The following is a 21,492-nucleotide window of genomic DNA, read 5'->3' as shown; positions in this document are numbered from 1 at the left end:
GGAGGACTGGCAGCAGTGAGGGGTGTAGTGGATATAACTACAACCCATAATCCCGACATCCCATGCGGGTACCTGTTCATATCCTGGCTGCTCCACTTGCAATTCAGCTCCCTGTTAATAATCCAGAAAAAGCAGTGGAAAATGTCATCCCTGACACTCAAATGCACACCTGAATTAATCTTGCTTTGGCATGAACCAGTGTTGGGCCACTGCAGGTATCTTTACAGTCTATCACCAGATGGAAGGTTGTTAAAACTCTCCCTTTCTTTTCTGTGAATTGGTCCCTCAACAAAAACATTTTAAGGAAAATATGAATTGTTCATAAGGGGGTATATTCTGCAACTTATTTTTTAACAACAGAGTGCAAGATCAGTTTTATAAATTTTAGTTTCTAACCATTGAAAACTAAAAAAGCCTTAAGAGCTACTCTTCAGAATATCTGTTTCCTTGGGAACTATTCTATCCATTAATCCTTTCAAAGCATTCTTCTCAGGTCTTAGGAGAATAATGTAGCACTTGGGGACAAAGATGCAGCCCAGGAGCCCTGCACTGGAGCACAAGATGGAGAAGACCTCCACAGCCACCATGACCTTCCCCTTGGTGCTGTGGTAGACAGGCAGGAAGGTCACCCAGACACTGCAGAACACCAGCATGCTGAATGTCAGGAACTTGGCTTCATTGAACTTGTCAGGCAGATTCCTGGCTAGGAAAGCCACAGTGCAGCTCCCCAGAGCCAAGGAACCCAGGTAGCCAAGGACACAGTAGAAGGCAGTGACTGAGCCCTTGTTGCACACCAGGATGATGTGGCCATGCTCAGAGTGAGCATCTGTGTCAATAAAGGGAGGAGAAGTCCCAAGCCAGATGGCACAGAGAGCCAGTTGGATCAGGGAGCAGATGGGTATAATGGAGTTAGGTACCCCTGATAGCAGCCAGTGTCTCATCCTTCTCCCTGGGGCAGTGACCTTGAAGGCCAGAAGCACAGTGATAGTTTTGGCCAGGACAGTGGAAACAGCCACAGTGAACACCATTCCAAATGTGGTCTGCTGGAGGACACAGGTGGTTGTGTTGGGATGTCCAATAAACAGTAAGGAGCAGAGGAAGCAGAAGATGAGGGTGAAGAGCAGGATGTAGCTGAGACTATGATTGTTGGCCTTGACTATGGGAGTGTCTTGGTGCTTCAAAAAGACCCCAAGAACCGCAGCGGTGAGGACAGAGAAGCACAGAGCTGTGCAGACGAGGGTCATCCCCAGGGGCTCTTCAAAAGACAGAAAAGTCACCTTTTTGTGGAAGCACTGGTCTCGCTCTGTGTTGGCATACTGATGATCTGGACACTTCACACACTGGTCTGTATCTGGTGAGAAATGTACAATAACATCATCCCAAGTTCAGTTATTTCTGATTCACAAGGACCTTCTAAATAGCCGAGTAGATTTAAGCAACATCTCTTTATTGTTTTTGAAGAGAGAAAACATAAATCACTTGCAATTAATTATGCCCATCTTTCCCATATTAGCCAGATTGCTATTACTTCATCTCCCTATTTTATCTTACATACTGTTGGGTACATTGCCTTTTTCTCCTAATGAAGCCTTAAGGTTTGTGCTCTGAACATATTCATGATGCTTTAAGCAATACCTTAATCTGTGTCATTTGTAACATCATGAATTCATTGTCCATGGTTTCTTTAGATTGGGAAGTGATGATCCAGAGGAATCCATGTGTCTTGAGGGCTAATCTGCCTTTCTACATGGCACATTCCTGCTGCATTCTCGCTTTGAACAAGAGCAAGCACCCTCCCTCAACCATTACTTTAATGATGCAATTCATTTCCTATATTCATGGCCTAATAACAACCCACAGTTCACAAAATTTGTAATGAAAGATATATTTATTGTTTGATTGATTTAATTTGTTTGGATTGCCATGTTACAGATTGAGGAAGAATGACATGGAGAAAGTGGGAACTCTTCCATCTGCTGGTTCACAGCCTACATGGCCACAACAGCCAGAGATGAGCTGATCTATGGCCAGGAGCCAGCGGCTTCTTCCTGATCTCCCAGTTGGGTACAGGGGCTCAAGCTCTTGGCTTCTCCTCCACTGGTTTTCCAGGCCATCAGCAGAGAGGTAGATCAGAAATGGAGCAATGGCCAGAGTTGTGGCACAGTAGGTTAATCCACTCTCTGTGGCCTCAGCATAAACAATGGGTGCCAATTCTAGTAACTGCTGCTCCTCTTCCAATCTAGCTCTCAGCTATGGCCTGGGAAAACAGTGGAAAAGGACCCAAGCACTTGGGCCCTTGCACCTGCATGGGAGACCTGAAAGAGCTCTTGGCTCCTGGCTTTGGATTTCAGAGCTCCAGGCATTGTGGCCATCTGGGGAGTGAACCAGTATATGGAGATCCCACTCTCTCTTTCTCTGCTTCTTTTTAACCCTGGCTTTCAAATAAACTAAGAAATCTTTTAAGAAAATAATATGCACAGAGCAGTGCCTCCTGGGTAATTTCTAGCACACGTTGTAGTAAACATTCTTACCTCAACTTTGTTTCCAACCTTCACTCAAAATTTTCATAATTCTTAAGCAATCTGAAAATAACCTTTAGGGTTTAAAAGTGTTCTTTTTTGCATTCCATGGGTTATTTTAGCTCCTTGTTTACAAATCACAGATCTCTGTTGATTTATTTTTATGCAGTAATGCTAATTACTATCACTAGTATTTCATGGACTAATAAACTGAATTATATTGTGTGCACCAATTTAAGCATAATGGAGCCTCTTTAAAAAACACTGACAAGAACCAAATCAGCAAGTCAGAGATGAAAAAGGCAATGTAACGAGAGACACCACTGAGAAAAAAAGTCATCAAGAATTACTACAAAGAACTGTATGCCCACAAATCAGGAATCCTAGAAGAAATGGATAGATTCCTGGATGCATAAAACCTACATAAATTGAATCATGAGGAAATAGAACACCTAAACAGACAAATAACCAAGACAGAGATGGAATCAGTAATAAAGACACTCCCAAAAAAGAAAATCCCATGTCCCGGTGGCTTCACTGATGAATTCTACCAGGCATTTAAAGAAGAACAAATCCCAATTCTTTTCAAACTATTCAAAACAATCAAAAAGGAGGGAATCCTTCCAGAACCCTTTTATGAAGGCTACTTTACATTAAGTTCTAATTCATAAAAAGACATGACAGAGAAAGAGAACTATATACTTCTGGAAACTATTATGGATGAAAAGGATTAATTACTACCTAAAGGTAGGAAGAATTTTCTCATTAGTCACATACCACTTCCTTTTGTTATTTTGTCAAAGATGAAGATTTATGAGACAGGTGTTAACTTCACCATGAAACAGGCACTGATTTACCTGTTTGGTTGGAAATCTCATTCTCTGAACAAGGTGTGCACAACAACAGGTAGGCTTTACCTCCAAATGGGTTTTCCTGAATCCAGGGCTACAACTCTCACTGCAGACTGAGCGTGGCATCTGAGAAAAATCAGATGAATATGGGTCACAGTTGGGACTGTTACCTAAGCTCAAATTAGGGTATTTAGTCCTGGACAATTTATGCACTTAAATTGTAAGTACCTGTTTCTAATACACTGATTGCATGCCATATTGACTCTGTGCCATGAAATAGACTCAAACAAGTGGATGAACAAATGTGTTTATTATCCTTCCTCAGACACCATGAACAAAAGAAACATACATAGTTGGGAAGGGGAGTGGATTAATGTCTGTAAAGGTCTTTTTATGAAACCATGTGACACAAAATGCCAAACCAATTGTGGGTAACAATGTGTAGTGTGAACTTTAAGTTAGGAACCACTTACCTCTGTAATTCCTGTGGCCCACTCTATTACATCCTCAGAGAGAGACAACAGTTGCTCATGTGGAGAAAACTGTCCTATTTTCACTTTACATCCAATACCTTTTGGAAAGTTCCACAAGTTGAGAATATCATACTCAGCATCCAATTTTCTCTTTTGATTCAAATTCACCATGTCACCAGCAGGATTGGCAAATTGGAGGTGCTTGAGAAACAGGTGCAGCTAAAAGAAATGTGTCATCCTCTCATAGACTGCCTAAGAATTTGTACAACAAACTCAAGTTAGAGAAAGCATCTTTGTAATCACAACTACACATAGGAGAATTATTGTAGCAACCCAATGAAGCCAAACAAAGGAAACCTGATAGAGAACTATATCACAGTAACTTGGATTTCAGTCATTTTCATTGAAAAACAAGGACAACCAAAAATCAATAGGTGTGAGATTCAAACAAAAGCTACACACACTCTATTATTTTCTCCATGTACGTATGGCAACAAACAGCAAAATGAAGTTACCCACATACAAATGTGTGAAAATTACATGAGATCATGATCTCCAGGATCCAGAAACTACTGAGCACTATCTGACACTGAAAGAGGAATTCTCCTACTGCTGAGTTTGAAAACAGAGACAACATCTACATATTTCACATATAAACATTAAATGGAGAGACTCTTGCATTCTTTTTAACACACATACTGATCCTTATTCACAATTACATCCCAGTAGTCAATGGAACCTTGTTGCTGATGGCAAACTAAATGAAGGGGGAAGATTTATATCTTAGAAACTGAAACAACTGCATGATTTCTGGTGTTTTGGAGAAAGGATCGCAAGTTACTTGGTTTGAACACCTACAGAAGTTCTTAAGTGGATCACTCCAGGAGTACATGTCATGCAATAGAAACCAAATTACCTGCCAGGAAGAAAATGCCACCTTTGCCCCATTGTTTCCTGGCTGCATTTCTAACTCTTGTAGAAGCATCTCATGTATGCTGTGGGCCACAGCATACACAGCATTGTATATGTTGTAACTCCCATCACTCATGGTCATATCAAAATGATTCAGAGGCAATGATTCCAAGGAGGCATTCAGTGGACACTTCTGCAAGGTGTTGCGGGATACATCAGACACTGAGCAATCAAAAGCCAATGACCAGAATGTAGAAAGGTAAAAGTCTTCGGGTATTTGGAAGGGTTAGCTGTCCAAAGAAATTTTTGGAAACCAAAAATCTCACTATGGTGGTGTGAAAAAATGAGAGTCCCATGGAATGAGTGGAGCAGGCAATGTCCCTCAGAACTGGCAAAATCCCATTGTGAGGTGGTGACCCAGACTTTCCCTGTCATTACACGTTCCCATGTTGGAAAGCTGATGCCAATGAGGGAATCAGTGTCACAGAAAAGAATCACCACATTTGCTGATGATTTTATGATCTGATTGTGATACGGCCAGCGGACTGAAGAATGTGACTTCTCAGTGGCTGGGATCAGTTCCACAAAGTCTACACAGATGCCATTCTTCTGCATCTCAACTTTCAAATTGGACATAAACTGAATACCTTTTGGGAGGTCTGATATGGCCAAACCCACCCAGGTCCAGCTGAAATGAAGCATCAGGGAGACCATGCCACGGGCCAGGGAAGTGTCTTTGGGGGCCATCTGATAGAGGGAAGGAAACTGACCACTGTCACTCAGAGGAGGTTCAAAAGACCCAAGAGTCAGCTAAGGGAAAATGCAAGAAATCTGTGTAAGGTTATTGCTATAGTGTACAATGTGTACAATCTTATTCCTGAAGAAATTAAGGAAACGATGGAAGTGTCAGAAGATTTTAGAATATTTCATTTTTCTTATCTCCCACTACATGAGATCTTCCTAGTTCATGAGTCATTAGCCTCACAAGTTGACATAACCACTTCTCATTTTAACTCATCCACATCTCTGCTTCAGAATAAATGTCACTAATCCACCAATCCTCTGCATGCCTTCTCTTTAGATCACCCCCTGTGGCAAATATATAAGGTCACTGTTGCTTAAATTTTTGGGTAGAATAAGGGACCTAAATTGATCTTTTTCCTTCTATTTCCCTTGCACACTCACCTGTGGAATTCTGTAGAGTTCTAGCAGTGTCCCCATTTGGATAGCAATGCTTGTTCCTGATATTACAGCTACAGACTTGCTCTGTTTCCTACACGTGTAATTGGGAATGTCCTTTTCCAGTCCCGCAAGCCAGATGAAGGGATTCTACATCACCATCATGTCACTGCACATGACATTATAGAGATCAAATCCCAATGTCATATTGGGTAAAAGATGTGGATTCTTGTTGATCTCCTCAATAGCCAAAACCAAGGCCAGAGCATACAGGTAGTTTTTGGACTGAAACTTGCATGAAATGCACAAAGATCTTTAAGGGAAAAGCCTCCAATCCAGATTATCATCACTTCTACTGTAATTACTGCAATGGATGGCCATGGCCAAAAATTCATATGTTCTAATCCTTCTCTGTACATTTGCTAAGGAGAGAGTGTGAAGACTGCCATATTTGCAGGACACATGTCCACCCCAGAACCAAAGCTGCTACTCCCTAGATCCTGGTCTCCCAGATTAAATTATTCTGAAATATAAGATCTGCTTTTACACCATTATCTTGGGCATGTTTTCACATGGCTGACCATGCATTTGGATTTAAATCATCTCTGGCAACACCTACCTCTTTTACGTTTTTTATTTGATATCTAACCTAAATAATAAATAGGCTCTGGAATGCCTTCCCTAAAGTTCATGGTCACCTAGGAAGAACATTGCAGTTGTCAAAGAAAGCATGATAAGGAAAAGCACATCATCTTGAGTATTGCTACTATAAATGTTTCCTATAAGCACAAACTGCAATGATTCTTCATCTTATCAAATCATTAAACACTTCTTAAAACAGGAGTCATATGACCATAAGGCTGCAGGTTGTCATGGGCAAGGAGAGTAACTCAACTGAAGGCTATGTGATCAGTAAGAAGGGTGATGTCAGAGCACTGAATCACAGATGGAAATCTGGAATTCATCCTGAAAAATCACTTCCCCATCAAATTTAGCCATCAACCACCATCTCAAGCCAGGAAAATGAAATCAGATTCAGAGCTTGAAAGATGGAAAGCAGTGAAAAAGTAGGAGCACTTTAGAGAAGCCTGAAACACTCAGTAGGTGGACTTGAAACACTGGGCTGTGAGACCTGTGACACTTTACAACTAAGACAGTTATGGATTTATTTAGAACACTAAGCATATGTTAAAGTAAATCATGACCAGTGGTATCAGCGTTTACTTCAAACAGACCTTCTTCACTCAATTTTTCCTACAGAATTCAACATAAATAGCCTTCCATTCAATGAGCATGATGCATTTCTCCTTTCTGGGATCTGACATGTCACAAAAAATGTAAATGTGGAGCCCTTTGTATTTATTTCAGATGTCCTTTGTGTTGAGTCTTGATGAATAGACTAGGTCACGTACAATGCTTGCTAAGGGTCATTCTGTGCTCCAGAGGAAGTGACAGTTTTTTTTATTTCTTGGTTCATGGTGAAACATAATATGTATGTATGTATATTATACACATATTCTCTCTATTTATATACAGGTGTTCTATAATCATGTATACAGTTGCTTTATATATATATATATATATATATATATAGTTTGATATATACAGTTCCTATAAATATGTGTTATCAAATATTTCATTCATACTTTGTATGTAGAATGAGGGAAAATGAAAGACCTTGCTAAATGAATCAAATAATGTTCAGTTTTGTATTTCATATATCTCTGCTCCTCTCCTCATTCTTCTACACTTCCATCAATTCCCCATCCTCTCATTTTGTTCACCAGCTCCTGCCAGCACCAAAATATCTAGAACACTCTTTGACACACTGGGCTTTTTGAGAGTTTCCCTTTTGGTCTGTTTAGTGCTCTGTTTCTTGTCTCTAAGAACAGTTTATAAGTAGTTATTTTATGTTCTAAAGTTTATGAATCTAACATTGCAGGGTATAGTGTCTATTGATAGTTCAGTATTGCTTTTTTTCCCAAGTATCACCAATACAGGTACTTTCTACTGGGTTTGCTAAGATTTAATTTTGATCTCCCATTTGCATGGCATACATCTTGGAGGAACCTGGGCTCTATTCATAGCATCTTTTCCTGCTACTGGAAATTCACTACCTCATGGTCTCTATCATTTCAGAGAACATTTAAATGGTGTGCTGTATGCAAAAACATGGAGAATACTGCTGCTAATATTGGATAAATATTTATAAATGAGATATCATGTGCACATATAATATTAGGTGAATTTATAAATATCAATGTGAAGTGAATAATATCATTATAACAAGCTAGTATCCATTAGATATTTTCAGGAGAGATCTTTGGACAAATGCCTAAAACACTTAATTAGTTGTATCACGCTATCCTAAAAGACAGTATATTGTGTTGGAATGAAATTTAAATATATATATGTGTATATGTATAACACATTTATATTTAGCTACAAAAAGAAAGTATCTGAAAGAGGAGCAGAAGCAGATAAAACCCCATCTGAAAGGTATTTTGCTGAGAAAATGATAGAATCATGGACACATCATCAATGTTGTTGATTACAACCATTAAAATTTTTATGGGTATATTCATTGTTAAAATTTAATTATTATTTTATTTGTGCAAAGGTGTTGCCCTGAGATTTCTTTTATCTAATAAAAAACTTACTTTCTTGAATTTCTTTTCTCCTTTATGACTGTAGAAGAAATGAGGTGTTCTTATGATCCCAAATCTAGCACATATTAGAAAACATTGTGAGCACATGTGGAAGAGCTCATCTAACTCAGATTTGTTCATTTCAATGCATGGGTCCTCTAACAATCTGCTACTGAGGCACAATAGGCCCCTGAGCTGATGAACATGGATAGGGAATGACAAAAAGATAGCAACCAGACTCTCCTTCCTCCTATGAGGTAACATTTCCTGAACCATTAAAGATGCCAGGCAAGAAGAAATGTCTTTCTCTTGACCCCACACTAACTATCAGCAATTTTTAGGAGGGACAGAGGATGGACAGGGCAGGGACACAGAATGCATTTATCAATCATTAGCAGACCAAATAACAAAGAGCTGTTATGCAAATCAAGGGAAATGATTATGACAAAGAGAACTTACCCTCTGAATGTTATATTATTTTTTGAATTATTCATGATTCTATCAATGAAGTATCTGTAAATGGGGAAAAAGGCACCAATCTCAACATCTCCATCCTTGTAAAACTCTGTTTCATGTGGTAAAAGCAGTAACGATCATCACGACATGTCACAAGGCAATACAGCTGCAGAAAGAACAACAGAAAAATCAAAGGAAACATCTTTGAAGTCTGTGAAAATCCCTAGGACACAATTGCAGTGGAACATGCGGGGTTATGCAGGTGCATATATATATAGCATGCATGTGTGTGTGTGTGTGTGTGTGTGTGTGTGTCTGGGTGTGTGTGATTGCTTGAAACAAGCCACTTTAACACTGCTCCATCTGACCTCTTTCCACCAGCTGTCCACTCATCCATGGGGGAACCTGAAACCCTTCCTGCCCTGAGGCTCTGAAGCTCAGGCCTTCTGTCCTGGTGGAAAACACAAGAAGAAAAACATGTTTGTGAATCATCCTCTTCACCCAGGTGCCAGGAGTTCCTCCAAGTCCATGGATACAAAGACTCAAGGGCATAACACCTGTTAGTTATATTTGGTCCAAGGGCTTTGTCAATAAACCACTCCATGAACTTTTGGCAATTATGTACTGGGACTGCATCAGAGGGCATGAAGGGAGGCATCAAGTGAGGTTCTCAGTTGGGTTTCAGACCAGAAATCTCTAGTGTCAAAGAATTCAAAGACCTAAATAGCAACAGGCAACCACACATTTTCTTGATGCCACGCAGACCCCAAACCAATCCTGTTTATAGAGATACCCACTAGAACATGTGATTTTCAATCACTGTGGGACCAGTAATCACCCTGAATTCAGAAGTTCCCATTCAGGATGTCAAATCACTTCATCTTTATTTGTAAAGCATGAAACCCTTCCACGGTGCTGTTAACCATGGTAATCCCATGCTGATCTGTTTTTGCACTTACAACCTTGGTTGATGCACTCATGAGAACTCAGGACTTTTTGAGTACTTCTCACTTTTTGCTATAAATCTGAAAATACCAGCCAGAATGTAGACTTCAGAATATTCATGGACAATGTGTGTTATGAACCAAACATGCACAAATTTCATCAATATATATTCATTATTTTTTTGCTTAACTATTTCCCTCATATTCATCACTTTTTATCTTTTGCATTCTTTTTTTTTTTTTTGGAATGGCAGAGTAAGACAGTGAAAGAAAGTGACAGAGAGAAAGGACTTCCTTCCATTGGTTCACTCCACAAATGGCCGTTACGGTCAGTGTGCTGTGTGGATCCGAAGCTAGGAGCCAGGTGTTTCCTCCTGGTCTCCCATGTGGGTGCAAGCACCCAAGCACGTGGGCCATCCTCCACTGCCTTCCCAGGCCACAGCAGAGAGTTGGACTGGAAGAGGAGCAACCCTGACAGAACCGGTGCCCCAACTGGGACTAGAGCCTGGAGTGCCAGGGCTGCAGGTGGAGGCTTAGCCTAGTGACTCACAGCACAGCCCTATCTTCTGCATTCTTAATGCTGAATTTGATATTTTTTATAGCTTGGGATGAATGCTTCAAATGCAGAATTTCAGTCTTACACGGAAATATATACGCTAATTGCATAAAAGTATAAAAATCTGAGATTATACATTTCTGTCTAACTTTAACTTTAGCAACACTACCTTAAAAGTTAATAATATTTTTCTATTTGAGACTTTTTGTAATTTCTTTTGAAGTCTAATAACATTTAGCTCACTATACAGCAATTTACAAAAATGAAAGCAAGTGGACATTTGAGTTGGTAAGTACAGAGTTCTCTGTGTGTATAGGGAACACCCACATGAACTTACACTCAATCTGCATCGGGAACACTGTCTCCAATGGACTTTATCCTGAACTATCTTCTCAGGCTCAACACACTTCAAATCAAAAGTAGAAATGACTATAAGCCCACTGCAAGAATAATGTCATAGCAAGCAGAAAAAGAAATAAAGCAAATCCACAACACAGAAGTGCTCTAGCACATAGCACTCACTGTGTCAATTCTCAGTAGCTCCAAATTAGTTATGCTGGTATGTAAAGCCTACAATGGTGCATTTTTGTTAACTGCTCTTCATTATGTCCCACCCAAGAATCCCCACATCATGCATTTTCCAGCCATACTTCATCTGATGCAACTCCTCTGAGTATAACAATACATAGTACCTTGCTAATTTTGCCACATATGGTAATCTACCAAGAATCTGTTTCTACCATTTTGTAAGGAAATTAGATAAGTGGTTCAATTCAAAGATGACACCCAAAGGAAGTAAGGTGGGTGGAACCCAAAGTTGTTTACCACCAAAGCTAATTGGCCACACAACATCAGGAGAAGTGACAACAATTGATGATGAGTGTACAGACATATGGCTAGTCCTGTAAAAATCACCCCATAAAATGACCTTTGGGCCGGCGCCGCGGCTCACTAGGCTAATCCTCCGCCTAGCGGCGCCGGCACACCGGGTTCTAGTCCCGGTCGGGGCGCCGGATTCTGTCCCGGTTGCCCCTCTTCCAGGCCAGCCCTCTGCTGTGGCCCGGGAGTGCAGTGGAGGATGGCCCAGGTGCTTGGGCCCTGCACCCCATGGGAGACCAGGAAAAGCACCTGGCTCCTGGCTCCTGCCATCGGATCGGTGCGGTGCGCCGGCCGCAGCGCGCCGGCCGCGGCGGCCATTGGAGGGTGAACCAACGGCAAAGGAAGACCTTTCTCTCTGTCTCTCTCACTGTCCACTCTGCCTGTCAAAAAAAAAAAAAAATGACCTTTAAGTGATTGGTTAGTTCTTATGCCCTGCCCCAATGACTCTGCAGTTTTGTGCTTTAAAAGGGTTTGTTATGTGCACAATAAATGAGTTTTTGCTTGACTTGGCTCCCCGCTGCATCCGATTGTCTCTGGGATCATAAGGCTGGGAAACGGGCAAGTGGTGCACTTACCTTTCCTTGTTCCCAGTTCATCCTTGTTTGGGTGGACTAAGACCCTGCACCATTATTCATCTTACCTAGGATTAATACTGTTGATTACTGGGGGAGTCCAAGATGGCTGAGAGGGAAGGGCATACTCTTCTAGTTTAGGAGTAGAAAAAGTAAAAGTGGAAGAAATACATTCTCAGGGGAGAGTTAGAGAGAAAAGTGCAGTTGGAATTCTATGGAAGGAAGACGAATGTTGTGGATCAGTGTGGAAGGTCCAGATGTTCAGTACAATCAAGGACACACATAATCCCAGGAGCCCAGAGCCAGAGAAAGCAACAGCTTGGGGAAGGTGGGGAGATCAGACTGCACTCAGTGGCCTGGGCCATGTTTGCATAACTGGAGGGAGAGCTTTCAAGAGTCAAACACCTGATAGAAATTGGGAGAATATAGCCACACATTCTTTCAGAAACATGTTTACAACTTATATTTTAAAAAGCAGAAGGAACAATAATAATATCATCAACAATGGGTATAGCAATTGAACAGACATTCTGCAGAGATAAATGAGCAAAAGGCCTTATCAAACGTGCTAATCATCAGTAAACTTAGAGTGACCACCTCACATCTGTTCCATTGGCTATAACAGTTTTTGTTTTCAAGGATTTCATTTGAAAGGCAGAGGGAGAGGGTGAATGTGAGTGAGACAGAGAGAAAAAGAGAGAAAATGAGAGAGAGAGAGAGAGAGAGAGAGAGAGAGAGTTTTCCATCCCCCAGGTCACTCTCCAAATGGCCACAATGGCTGGAGCTGAGCCAATTCAAAGCGGGGAGCCAAAGCTTCTTCTGGATTTACCAGCCAGGTACAGGGGACCAAGCACTTCAGCCAGGTTCCACTGCTTTCTAAGATCATGGTAGAGCTGGATCAGAAATGGAGCAGCCAGTACTGGAACTGGTACATATGGGAGGCTGGCACTAGAGGCAGTGGCTTTACCAGTTATGCCACAGCGTCAGCCACAATAATAGTTTTTGCAAGAAATTTGTATGCCTTAAACAAAAAAGATAAATAACAGAAAAAAAGAAAAAAAGTAAAAAAGTAAAAATTTTTAAAAGTTCAAGGATACCTCTCATGAAATGGAAACCTGCCAGGCTGAAAATGCCACCTTTGCCCCAATGCACATTGGCTGCAGGTCTAACTCTTATAGAAGCATCTCAGGTATGGTGTGGGCAGAAACATACACAGCATTGTCTATTCTGTAGACCCCATCACTCATGGTCATGTCAAAATCATGCTGAAGCATCCATTCCAAGGAGGCATTCAGTGGACAGTAATGCAAGATACTGCAGGATGCCCCCAAAAACTGAGCAATGAAAAGACATCAGCCAGAATCTAGTGAGGTAAGCATATGCAGGATATCTGGAAGGGTTAGCTATCAAGTTTTCAAAACCAGTGAATGAGTGGAGCGGGAAATGTGTCTCACTGGTTGTAAAATCCTACTGGGAGATGGGGACCCAGATTTTCCATGTCATTAAGTGTTCTTATGTTTGAAAGCTAATATCTATTAGAGATTTGTTGGCAAAGAAAAGAATAACCATGTTTGCTGATGATGATCTGAGCAGTATTTGATATGGCCAGGCCATTGCTTAATGAGTTTTCTCAGTGACTGAGATCAATCCCACACCACTTCACAGATGCTATTCCTGTTTATCTATAACTCTCAAACCTGACATAAATTGAATACCTTTCAGGTGATCAGAAATGTTCAGTCCCACATGGGGTGAGCTGAAATGAAGCATCTAGGTGACCATGCAAGGGTCTGAGATGTGTTCTTCAATGCCATCTGCAAGAGAGAATGAAACATGACCATGGTCACGCAGGCTCAAAAGAGCAAAAGGTCAGCTACAGGGAGAGAAAAAATAGCACTCAACATAAGAGGACAGCCATAAAATACAATCTCAACCCTGAAATTTGTCAACAATGATTGAAAGTGGTGGAAGACTAGAATATTCTAATTTTCCTGACAATCTCCCATGGTTTGAGAGCTTTGTAGATCCCAACTCTTCTGACACAGTCATCCAGGAAAGTCCCTTTCTCCTTTTCCATTTCCTCTTCTCTACTTCAAGCACCACAAATATGGCTACTCCAATCTCTGAGTACTTCCTCTTTAATCATACCTATGAACAAAGAAAATCTCCATTTTACAGCTTTCGTGCACCTGAGAAGTTCACCCAAATGAATGTGGGTTTTCGCAGTTTTCCTCTCTTGGAAGCCCCCCTCCATGCCACTCTGGCTGAAGGTCCTTGTTTCTAATAAATACTTTTAAATTTCTTTGCTGTCCGCTTGGAAATTCTTCTTCCATGTGAGGCAAAGAACCAAGGTAACAATAATTTTTGTGCCACCATTTCCCATAATATTTTTGGTGCCATTACTTGGAGAGCAACTCCAATGTGACTCAGATTGCAACTCTTATGTGATGTGCATCCAAACTTGGATAATCTCATTGGACTGGTGAGCATGCAGAATACAGTCACTTTTTTCATAGTGTCTCTTTCATAGTCACTCTCACTTTCATCTATTATTTTTCAATTTATGTTTCTGTGTGGGAGCAAACTGTTGAAATCCTTACTTAATGTATACTAAGCTGATCTTCTGTATATTAAGATAATCAAAAATGAATCTTGGTGTGAATGGAAGGGGAGAGGGAGTGGGAAAGGGGAGGATTGTGGGTGGGAGGGACGGTATGGGGGAGAAGCCATTGTAATCCATAAGTCATACTTTGGAAATTTATATTCATTAAAAAAAGTTAAAAAAATGTAAATCCAGGAAACTGGAGATGGAAACATCACAAGTATAGAAATGTGTGCTTGGTAAGAAAGGTTAAGAAGGAACGAGCTTTGTTATGAGAACAAGAGAATGTATCCATCAGTATGTAAGTACTTAGGGAGGTGTAGTAATAACTGCGGCTAACATGAGGAAGTTGGGAATGAATAACAGCCAATAATTTCCTAAATGTCATTTATATGCTGTCTTCAACATCAAATCAGAATATTCCTAAAATAGCACAGTTGGGTATTCCAGAAGAACCTTGTGAATCAGAAATAACTGAACTTGGGATGATGTTATTGTACTTTTCTCACTACATATGGACCAGTGTATGAAGTGTCCAGATCATCAGATGCCACCATGGAGTGAGACCAGTGCTTCTACAAATAAAGTGACTTTTCTGTTTTTTGAAGACACCCTTGAGATGACCCTCATCTGCACAGCTTTGTGCTTCTCTGTCCTCACTGCTGTGGTTTTTGGGGTCTTTGTGAAGCACCAAGACACTCCCATAGTCAAGGTCAACAATCATTGTCTCAGCTACAACCTGCTCATCGCCCTCATCTTCTGCTTCCTCTTCTCCTTAGTGTTTATCGGTCATCCCAAAACAACAACCTGTGTCCTCCTGGAGGACCACGTTTGGAGTAATGTTTACCATAGCTGTTTCCACCGTCGTGGCCATAAATATCACTGTGGTTCTAGCTTTCAAGGTCACTGCCCCAGGGAGAAGGATGAGACACTGGCTGATATCAGAGGTACCTAACTCCATTATTCCCATCTGCTCCCTGATCCAACTGGCTCTCTGTGCCATCTGGCTTGGGACTTCTCCTCCCTTTATTGACACAAATGCACGCTCAGAGCATGGCCACATCATTCTGGTGTGCAAGAAGGGCTCAGTGAGTGCTTTCCTTTTTTTTAACTTTTATTTAATGAATATAAATTTCCAAAGTACAGCTTATGGATTACAATGACTTCCCCCCCATAATGTCCCTCCCACCCGCAACCCTCCCCTCTCCCACTCCCTCTCCCCATCCATTCACATCAAGATTCATTTTCGATTCCCTTTATATACAGAAGATCAGTTTAGCATATATTAAGTAAAGATTTCAACAGTTTGCTCCCACACAGAAACATAAATTGAAAAATAATAGATGATTTTTTTAAATGATGATGAAATCAGATCAGACCTATTGTCATGTTTAATCCCAGTGAGAGTCAAGTTGGGAATCGATAATTTCTTTTTTTTTTTTTTTACAGAAGATCAGTTTAGTATACATTAAGTAAAGCTTTCAACAGTTTGCACCCCCATAGAAACACAAAGTGAAATATACTGTTTGAGTACTCGTTATAGCATTAAGTTTCAATGTACAGCACACTAAGGACAGAGATCCTACATGGGGAGTAAGTGCACAGTGACTCCTGTTGTTGACTTTACAAATTGACACTCTTGTTTATGGCCTCAGTAATCTCCCCATGCTCTAGTCATTAGTTTCCAAGGCTATGGAAGCTACTTGAGTTCTCCGACTCTTATCTTGTTTAGACAAGGTCATAGTCAAAGTGGAGGTTCTTTCCTCCCTTCAGAGAAAGGTACCTCCTTCTTTGAAGACCAGTGCTTTCTACTGTGTCCTGGGCTTCCTGGGTTCCTTAGCCCTGGTGAGCTTCACTGTGGCTTTCCTAGCCAGGAATCTGCCTGACAAGTTCAGTGAAGCCAAGTTCCTGATGTTCAGCATGCTGGTGTTCTGCAGTGTCTGGGTGACCTTCCTGCCTGTCTACCACAGCACCAAGGGGAAGGTCATGGTGGCCGTGGAGGTCTTCTCCATCTTGTCCTCTGGTGCAGGGCTCCTGGGCTGCATCTTTGCCCCCAAGTGCTACATTATTCTCCTAAGACCTGAGAAGAATGCTTTGAAAGGATAAGGGATAGGATAGTTTCCAAGGAAACAGATTTTCTCATTTGTAGGTCTTAAGGCAATCACAGTTTTCAATGGTTAGAAACTAAGATTGAAAAACTGATTTTGCACAACCACCAATCTGTTTATGTTTCTATGGTTTTCATTGTCCTGGGTGTTTTGTATAAATTAAATATTGGACTCTGTGGATTTAGATGACCTTTCATTTTTGCATGGTGTTTTCAAGGGGCATCCACATTATTGCAAGTATCTGCATTTTTCATGACAAACTGATAAATCCTTGCTGTAATTTTTTGAGTTTTGTGTTTCCAATTAACTATAGACTGATTTGTGTGCTATTTCCAACTTTGGCTGTTTGGATACAAACACTGATATGGAAGAGATTTTTGCATATTTTCTAATTTTTGAGTGTACTCTCAGGTGTGGAATGTTTTGGTCATAAATTAATTTTGTGTTGAAGTTGCTAAGGAGATGACAACCGCCTTCCATACCATATGTGCTGTTACTTTCTATCACATTTGAAGTTTTCAAATTCCCTACATTATCTACATCACTTGAAAAATTTCTCAATTTATTGTACCCATGTAGTGGATGTAAGGTGGAGGCTCCTTCTGGTGTAGAATGGTTTCTCCATACTTATTGCTGATTAGGATCCTTTGTAATGCCCTCTGGTCATATATTTAACTGTGCAGAAATGTCCATCATATTCTATTCCCATTGGTCATGAATTATTTGTATTTTGTTGTAACTTCTGCCTTTAAATTTTTTTTTATTGTTGGTAAGTTACTCAATGTGTTTATATTTCAAATTTTAGTTCAGGTATACAAGTTTCATGAATTTCATATATACAGATTAGGAATGTAGTGATACTTCCCACCTAATCCTCCCTCCTGTCAACAATCTTATGCTTCTTCCCCTCCCTCTCCTATTCCCATTCTTTATTTTTACAAAGAACCCTTTTCTAGTTTACTTTGTACCCATGAGATTAACCCTACCATATGTAAAGTGTTCTACAATGGTAGGAAGAAACTAACAGTATTCCTCCAAAATAGAGACAAAGGCTATAAACAAACATGAAATCTCCAATTGTCAATTTCACTCCAATACATTACTTTTTAGGCACTTGTTATGACAGATAGGAGAACACATACAGTACATGTCTTTTCTGATACTGGCTTATTTCTCTAAGTATCATGGTTTCCAGTTGTATCAATGTTATTGCAAAAGACAGTATTCCTTTTTTTTTACTGCTGATCAATATTCTTAGAGTATAAACCATGGTTTCTTTATCCAGTCATCAGTTGATGGGTATCTGGGTTGATTCCATACTTAGCTATTTTGAATTGATCTTCAATGAACATGGGGGTACAGATGACCCCTTTTCATGCTGATTTCATTTTGTTTGGGTAAATTCCTAGGAGTCAGTTGACTGGGTCATATGGCAGATATGTTTTCTTTCACAGACATTTCCATACTGTATTCCACAGTGCTGCATCATTTGACATTCCCACCAACTGTGGATTAGGGTACCTTTCTCCCTAGTGCTCTCCAGCAGAGGTTATAAAGTGTGTGCACTCAAGGTGGAAACTTAACATACTGCACCACTGCCCAGCTCCAGTTTCCATTATTCTCAAAGATAAGTAGTGAAGCACTAGATTCCAGCTACTTTTTGAGAGCCTTTTCCCTAACTGAGGCATCTTAAATTAAATGTCCCCATCATCTCCAGCAGAGTCATCAGTTCCTCATAGAATTACTTCTTTCTCCCCAAACCCTCCAACAGTGTCTTCAGCAGCTATAGCCTGAGAAGCACTTAAAGTTATGATACCTCCCACCCAAGTAACTTTATGTGGCTGTCTCAGAACATAGCAACACTTCCTGAGTCATACTCAGTTGCGTATGAATAGCCATTAGCATGTGTGTCTTCAAATATCCAAGTCAATTGGTATCTGAGTCCTTGAGTTTCAAAACAATTTTGTTGTGTATGTATGTGTGTTTGTAAAGGCAAGATTACTGGAACTGAAATTCTATATTTTTGCATTCAAAAACTAAGTCCTGAGTTAATGTGCCAATAATATATCTGATTATAATTTCTATCATTCAAAGTTAGATCATATGTTTATGTATTATCTGAATAGTATATTCTATGCTGACTTACTTTTCATGAGTTGTATGTTTTATGATAGGCTTGTTTATTTCATTAAAAAGGAAACACATTGGCATTCATTTTTAAATTTAATGTGAAATTGGCCAGTTATCCTTTATTATTCAATAGTATCCTTAAGGCAAATGAATCTAAGTATTTATAAAGAGAAAAGGAAACCTACTGCAATCCCATTGCTCCTATCTAAATAGTCTTTTTTTTTGCATTTTTTTAAACTTTTATTTAATGAATATAGATTTCCAAAGTATAGCTTATGAATTACATTGGCTCCCCCCACCATGACTTCCCTCCCACCCGCAACCTTCCCCTTTCCTGCTCTCTCTCCCCTTCCATTCATATCAAGATTCATTTTCAATTTTCTATATATAAAGATCAGTTTAGTATACATTAAGTAAAGATTTCAACAGTTTGCACCCACATAGAAACACAAAGTGAAAAATACTGTTTGAGTACTCGTTATAGCATTAAATCTCAATGCACAGCACATTAAGGACAGAGATCCTACATGAGGAGTAAGTGCACAGTGACTCTTGTTGTTGACTTTACAAATTGACACTCCTGTTTATGGCATCAGTAATCTCCCTATGCTACAGTCATGAGTTTCCAAGGCTATGAAAGCCTTTCGATTTCACTGACTCTTATCTTATCTAAATAGTCTTTCAGACTTCCTGTACACACACGTGTTTATTTCTGCATGGCCATCTGATGTTCCCATGGAGATCCTTTCCATTATATTTGGATGTTTCAGTTGACCCAGTCTTGATTTGGAGCTGTCTGCTGCTCTTATGCCCATGTCTCCCTTCCTTTCAGTCAGGGTCAATACCACCCTCAGGCACTAGAGGGTGCCTGAGGCAGAGCATGGATTTGACCTTGCCTGCAAGACTGCAGTAAATGCACCTGAAGTGTTAGGGGATGGACTAAAGGGCTCCTTCTTGTGGAACCTCTCAGGTCAGCTCTTCAAGAGCAACACCTGAAGTTTGCAGAGATCCACACATCTGCCATAATGAATGCCCCCAAATTGATCTTCAGCCAAAGTCTGGAGCCTCAGCACTGTGCACACAGTTTTCTCATCGGAAGACAGAGGCAGGAATCCTGTGGTGAGTGGGAGCCTCTGCCCAATTCTACTTCCTTGTGTTTTTAGACTTCCCTTCTTCATTTAACACAAATCAAGGTCTTTCAAAGAGTATGATTTGGATTATTTCCCTAAATTTGCTAGATGAGAAAATCCCAGGAAGAAAGAAATGGATTGCAAACAGTTGAATGCTTTTGCAGACAAAACAACAGACAAAGGCTATGAGCCATCCTAAAAGGAAAAGATTTATGTGTATTTCACTATGCATCTGGGGCAACTTAATGTGGGAATCCCAGATAAACTCTGAGACATGAGATGGAAATGAAATCACTCAACATGGGATTATTCCATGACCAGGAGAAACTCTCATGGTTCTTAAGTGGAGGAAAAGATTGTGATAAGGACACAGGCAACTCACAAGTGAAAAATCATGCAAGAAGCACCTTATAAAGCAACCTCATTAGACACGTGAAGGAAAAATAAACATTGTTGATGACAGCAGAATAAAAGAATATTAAATTTAAAATAATTGCTTTAGCCACTAAACCCCCAACTGTTAGATTTCCCAGTGTCAGAATCTCTTCTTACCACTGATGACATGTTCGAAGAGATAAAGGATGGAATGATATATCGTATCCACTTGCAAACTCTCAGCAAAAGCCTGTTTGGCAGAGATCATATACAGCTTTCTAGAGAAGAGGAGGAGGAGATGAAGAGAACAGAGCAATTAGAGGAAAACTGGAAGAATGACAAAGAAGAGAAAGACTAAATACAGATCACAAAATATATTTTTGCTTAGATTGGCAATTTTCCACTTATCTCACCCAGAAAGCAACATAGATAATAAAGAGATACTTGAAAAGTCAAGTTTACAATTTGTCATGTTGGAAACATATAAAATCCTATGCCCAACAATTGAAAGATACCCCTTCTGGTCAGAACATACGAGCATGTATAAGCCATCAACATGAAACAGACTGTTTATCATGACTGAATACTCAGGACACTTGAAACACAAAGGGCACCTGTGTTCTAACCTTGGGGAAGTTTTGTGTCAGTGCCTGTAGAAATACACAATGTTTTTCTTCACCTGCAAGTCAATCTGCATGCAAGTCTTGAGTTAAGATTCAGAGAATAAGACCTATTTGGAGTTAGAAGTGCTATCAATAGTCATTATTTATATGAAAATACTTTTCAGATTTCCATAGAAAACTAGATGGCAGCCATTCAGCTTCACTAGGTGCAGTGCCTTTTGATCTACAGTACTTGAAGTCCCCCCAGTGATTCTGACATCTTCTAAATGTTCTGCATTTAAGAATCTCCTTCATTCAGGCTTTGAATCTGAATTAGTTTCCTGATTTGGGGTGGGAGCTGATGCCCAGTTTTGAAAAGGAGGAGGTTTAACAGTTATAAATGCCAAGCCTTGTACTCCACCATGCTCCACACTTAGATATCCTGCCTCTGCTAGCCACATAGCCCTCAGATGAGTTATTCTTTCCCAAGACCTTGCACAATGCCATGTTCATGATGATGCTGTTCGAGGAGTCATTTAATGATGTGCTAATATAA

The 21,492-nt window shown here is 40.2% G+C and overlaps 1 pseudogene; it reads right to left on the bottom strand.

The window, feature by feature from the left end:
• Positions 1 to 416: 416 nt before the first annotated feature.
• Positions 417 to 20,523, bottom strand: LOC138847794 (vomeronasal type-2 receptor 116-like; annotated as a pseudogene).
• Between the last annotated feature and the right edge of the window lie 969 nt (positions 20,524 to 21,492).

Source organism: Oryctolagus cuniculus, chromosome 16 (assembly GCF_051225735.1).
Source record: "Oryctolagus cuniculus isolate XC-2025 breed Fujian yellow rabbit chromosome 16, ASM5122573v1, whole genome shotgun sequence".
In the NCBI taxonomy this organism is placed as follows: Eukaryota; Metazoa; Chordata; class Mammalia; order Lagomorpha; family Leporidae; genus Oryctolagus; species Oryctolagus cuniculus.
This window is presented reverse-complemented; position numbering and strand designations above follow the sequence as displayed.